The sequence below is a fragment of the Mchenga conophoros genome, linkage group LG2 (genome assembly GCF_057382185.1).
Source record: "Mchenga conophoros isolate Kocher_MC1m ecotype Shallow Benthic linkage group LG2, M_conophoros_male_GT1.1, whole genome shotgun sequence".
Taxonomy (NCBI): Eukaryota; Metazoa; Chordata; class Actinopteri; order Cichliformes; family Cichlidae; genus Mchenga; species Mchenga conophoros.
The window spans coordinates 16,550,017-16,556,067 of record NC_140527.1 but is presented as its reverse complement, the minus strand read 5'-3'; positions in this window follow the sequence as shown (position 1 = coordinate 16,556,067).

The window sequence follows — 6,051 nt, the reverse complement described above, 5'->3', positions numbered from 1 at the left end:
ATGTTCTATGTTCTTACATTTTATGCCCTTAATTGTTGTAGCCTGTCTAAATGCTGCTGCTAGAGGTTCGATAAAAATTGCAAGAAGTGAAGGGGAGAGTGGGCATCCCTGTCTGGTGCCCCTCAGGAGACAGAAGCTGGAGGATGTCTGGTCATTTGTTCTGATACGAGCTGTTGGGGAGTTGTATAATATTCTTATCCAGTTTATGAAAGAGTTTCCAAAACCAAATTTGTGTAAAGTTGCGAATAAAAATTTCCAGTTAACTCTGTCAAATGCTTTTTCTGCATCTAGAGATAATATTATGGTTTCGATGTTTTTATTGTATGAGTAGTCTATTAAATTAAGTAACCTACGAGTGTTTGTTGAGGAGTGCCGACCTTTTATGAAACCAGTTTGGTCAGGATGAATTAAGAGGGGGGTTATTTTCTCTAATCTCTTTGAGAGAGCTTTGCAGATTATTTTAAGGTCTACATTTAAAAGAGAAATTGGACGATAGCTTGAGGGAAATAAAGGGTCTTTGCCTGGTTTTAGCAGGAGACTAAGGCTACGTTCACATTGCAGGTCTTAATGCTCAATTCCGATTTTTTGATCAAATCCGATTTTTTTGTCTGCTTGTTCACACTATAAATAAAATGCGACAGCAAACGCGCTCTAGTGTGAATGCTCAAAGCGGCCCGCATGCGCAAAAGAAGACGTCACACACAACGAACTCCGTTTATACCCTGAGCAAACAATATTGTTTGACTGATGACCGTTAATATAAAGACTTCCGACTTTACGTTTCCCAATTTTTGCTTTAAGTTATTTTGTTATTTACATAATAATGTAAATAACCTAATAATTATCCTTATTGCTGTTTTAGAGGAGCAGTGCTTCAAAGGATAGTTGCAGATTTATGTCAGAATCTACAGATTATACAGAACAAATAAAATGTTCACGTTTCTCCAACGTTGTCTTCCCAACAGTTTCACTGACATCTACACTGGATGGCCAGGAAGCGTTCGCGATGTCTTCTCCGGCGCTGATAATTGGCGTCTGTCTTGTGTCAGTGACGTAAAAGACGGATTTAATGCGACATGACCATTCACACAGCAGTCGCTTTCTGAAACATCGGATATGTATCGAATTCAGTACCACATACGAAAGTGACCCAGATCGGATGTGAAAATATCGGATTTGTGCCGTTCACACTGTCATACCATTATCGGATATGGGTCGCATAGGGTCAAAAAAATCGGATTTGATGCGCTTTCGCCTGCAGTGTGAACGTAGCCTAATGTTGGCAGAATTCATATTTGGTGGTAGTCTGCCATTTTCCTCGATTTCCTGCATCATTCCGTGGAATACTGGTGCCAGAATTGTCCAGAATTCTTTGTAGAATTCTGCAGGGAAGCCATCTGGACCTGGAGCCTTATTATTAGGCATACTTATCAGGGCTTCCTGGAGTTCACTTGGCGTCAGTGGCGAATCCAGTTCCATTGCTTGACTGTCTAGTAATTTTGGAAGAGTTACGTTGTCAAGAAACAGATCAATTTCATTTTTAGATGGGTTTATTTGTGGTGAGTATAAAGTTTCATAGAAATCCCTAAAAATGTTTTTTATTCTTCCAGGGTCATATATTGTGTTCCCCGATAAATCTTTAGCAGCACATTTAGTTGTTTTTTCTTTATTTATTTTTCACTGGTTAGCTAGAAATCGACCTGATTTGTTACTGTGTTCAAAATTCTGCAAGCGAAGTCTTTGTATAAGGAATTGTGTTTTTTTATTAATAGTTTCATTTAATTCTAGTTTTGTCTTGCGTATTTTGTTCAATGTTTCCTGATCTTGGTCGCACGTGTAGGCTTCTTCTAGTGATTTGATGGTTTTTTCTAATTCCTGAATATTTTTGTTTTCTTCTTTCTTTTTGTGTGATGAGAAAGAAATTATTTTACCTCTCATCACAGCTTTCCCTGCTTCCCATAGAACAGAAGCAGATATTCCGGGAGTGTCATTAAAGTCTAAATATGAAGTCCATTCCTTTTTAAAATATTTAATAAAGTCTTCATCTTTAAGCAATGATGTATTAAATCTCCAGTTTTTACTTGGCGTAGTATTATTCTTGTGCATTAGTGTTAAAGATACAGGAGCATGATCGTTGACAGCTATAGGATGAATCTCAGTGTCTGAAATGTCACTCAGCAGTGAGCTGCTGACCAGAAAATAATCCAGACGAGAGTAAGAGTGATGAACATGCGAGAAAAAAGTATATTCCTTAGTGTTTGGGTGAAGGGAGCGCCATGCATCGCGAAGGCCAAAGTCGCTTATATACTGTTTGATTATATTTGTGGATTGCCAATTGCGCTGAGTTCCTGTTGTGTTGAGCCCATCCATTTCTTCATTTAGTCCAAGGTTGAGGTCACCGCCAAGAATGAGTGTGCATTCGAGGTGTTCAGAGAGTGCACTAAAAAATCCGTGGAAGAATGAGGGTTCATCAACATTTGGACCATATATACTTACAATACATAGTTTTTTGTTCAATATTGATAGTTTAATAATTAGAAATCTACCCTCTGGATCTATAACTGTATCGAGTACTGTAAAATTAACATTTTTATGTATTAAAATTGCTACTCCCCGTTGTCTAGAATTATAACAGGCTGCAAACACGTTAGGAAACTCAGGTGTTTTAAGTTTGTTTAAACCTGTAACAGGTCTGTGAGTTTCTTGTAATAAAACAACATCTGCCTGTAGTTTTTTAAGCTGGTTAAATATCTTTAACCTCTTTCCTCTGGTGCCAGCTCCATTTACATTCCATGTGACAAACCTCAGCATGCCCATAATTGTGTGTGTATGTCTAATGATGTACGCTGGGTGTTTCGTTTAGACAGGTGGAGAGAATGTGGAAACATCCCTTGTTTGTCAATAGAAAGAGAGAGAGAAAAAAAAAGTGTGGTGAGAGGCTCCATAAGTCTGACTATGTGTGTGAATATTCACTAATATGAACAAGCGTGGCTTGTGTTATGTGTCCTGCAAGTCTGTGCAGGACACATAACACAAGGCTGTTGTGAATATGCTGCCGTTGAGCGGATGTGTTTGCGTGATCGTGGTGTGAAAATATGGAGAAATAGAGGGTGTTGTTTGTAGGTGAGTGGGGAAGTAGGTGATCACAGCAGTGAAAGACAAGAGAAAGAAAGAAACCACATGAACTGTGAGCAACAACAACAACAAAAAAAGAAACGAAACGGAAACATTCCAATTAAAGTAATGACGGAGGGTTACGGTGTTATATCTGCTATGACATTATACTGATATTACTAGGTTAAACCCATGTTAAAGGAGAAAGTGTGAATGAATAAGAAAAGAGTGTAGCGGGTTCTTATCTGGAGTGCAGTCAATATAACCACGGTGTGGTGCCGGGGTCGCGGTACAGCTGTCCGTCCACGGCGATGACAGCACGGGAGCCTTTCTGGATGAAGCTACGTCGAACTGGGAACAGGACCTTGCGTCGTTCCAGGATCTCTTTGGGGAACTGGTCGTTCACGCTGAAGTCCGTTCCTTTCAGCTCTCTGCCGCGACTCTTCAACTGTTCCTTCTGTTTCAATTGACCGAATTTGGCCACAATAGTACGTGGTCTCCCGGTCCGCGACCTCACGCCCCCCAAGCGATGTACTCTATCGAAGTCGATGTTCTTTACGGTGTCCTCCGGCAGCTTCAGGTGGATTTTGATGAAGCTTTTCACCGTTGCCTCCGCGTCCTCTCCGGCAGATTCTGGAATACCAGAAAACACAAGATTATCTCTCATGCTACGGGCTTGTAGATCGATAACGGACTCTTTTATTTTTTTATTTTCAATGTTTAGCTGGGTCACGTTATCGGTGAGAGATTTGACCGACTCCCGTAGCGTGGTATTTTCAGCGGCAAGCGTTTCCACCTGCTGCTGGCTGAATTCCAGGGATTCTCTCAGAGATTTAAATTCCTGGTGTAAAATCTCCACCAGGGACAGCCTCGCATCGAAACTGGACAATCGCTTGTCGATTGACTCCAGGATGTCTGCAATGTCTTTGCCGGCAGGCGATGTTGTACCGAGGGAGTCTGCCGTGACATCTCTTCGATGACGGCGTCTCAATTTTGGCCGGGGAGGATGCACTCTGGGCCTTCATTACTAAATCTTGAAAACAGCGGTCGATGTAATCTTGGAGAGCGTCTAAACTCTCCCCGTTGTCCTCCAGGGTGTTAGAGGTGATAAAACAGATGTAGTTAGTTATATGACAATTGATTAGTATATTTGGTAATACTGAAGCTTGAAAAACCTTTGTTAAACTCTATGCTACCATTTGCTTTTTTTCCGCCAATTTTCCGGCGTCTGACGTCACCTACAACATGGGTCGCTTACCTTACTCGTCACTTCCGTCACTTACCGTCCACCTACCTCACTTTGATGCATATAATTTTTTGATTGGTCGACATGGTACATTTTTCCACCAATAGGAAAGGCTGGAGGGGGGGTTGGTTTTGTTTTTGCTTACAGGCGGAGAGTGCTTTTGAGCGTTTTCCTTATAAAATGCAGTTTTTACCGTTTCTTCCAGCAGTAAATATAAACAATGATAGTATTCCGGAAAAAAACAAAAACAAACTTTACATATATTTTTATCATAACTCTGGTTTTTACGTGGCCTATCAACACAATTTAAAAACTGGTATAAAGTCCACACTTTTTTCCGTCAGTTGTTCCGTCTGTCCTGCCCACATCTCCAATAGTTGTACACATTGTCATTAACGTGGCTTCACTCCACATCAGCCACGCCGCTTTGCTAGCTAAAACACCGGTGTCGGCACATAAGGACGCTGTCATAGCCTGTCAACGACGTTGATTAGCTGCATATATACGAATGTGAATCGCATCATTGGCTGGACTATGGGATAAGGTGGCATCGTTCTGATCCCATAGCCAGTCACTTACTGACTAACACTGCAAAACAGAGTTGATAATGTATTTATTTTAATTTCAACTCAGGTTAGATTTTTTTTTTTTTTTGTGCAAAACGCATATTTTCTGTGTGCAGAGAGTGCCAGCAGTGTGTAATTGTGCACACGCGCAGCTTAGAGGGAACATTGGTCCAGACCATCCTGAGGAAGATAGAGAGAAAAATCCACACTGGAGTTCACTAAGCTCCAGAGGGTGACGCACTTGTGGCAAAATACTCTGCAGTCTTCTGCCACAAACATCACGACAGAAAAATGTAAGTAAGAAATATATGCAACAAAAATAAGAATTTACATTTAAAATCAGTACAAAGAATTGTCTGGGGGACCAACTGCTGTATCACAAGTTTTTTCAAGTGATTTACTGAACAGCATTCTAGATGGAGTCATCTCAGCTTCTGGGTTGTTTTGGACTTTGGACCTGTTTCTGGGCCCAGTAACAGAACTGTTTTGACTCTGATTCAGCTTACTTTCTGTGGCACGTGTTGACCAAAATTTGGGAAACTTGGGAACAACTTTCCCAAATCATGTAATGGAAATTTCTTTTACATGTATATGTTAAGGATAACATCATACATGTGTTTTATACTTTATTCCACACAGTAAAGTATTGTAGAGTAGTTTTTGAAATAGACTGCTACACATGGACACCGTTAGTCAGTAGAGAGAGAGGGCCCCTCTCTAAAGAATTTGAGGGGGAGGGTTGCTTCACTAGTGGAGGCATTGGAAGGCATATCTTTGTGAGCCTTAGGCTACATCCACACGTACACGGGTAACTGAGGACACTGAGATTTTTTGTTTTTTTTTAACACTTGTGCGCCCGCCTGTTCTCGGGGCGTGGGTCGTGGTGACCCCCAAGGGCCGTGTTTGTTATTATGATGATGATGGTGATAGGGTGGAGGGTCGTAGTGACCCCTTCGGGGCATATTTGTTATGACGATGATAGGATGGGGGATCGCTAGGACCCCCGAGGGGCGCTTGTGTTATTACGATGTTGGCGGCGTCTGGGGAGCAGCAGTGCGGGAAGCGGCGCAGTTGGGACAGCAGTTGGTGCACACGTACACTCGGCACTCGTGGCACAGGATCTTG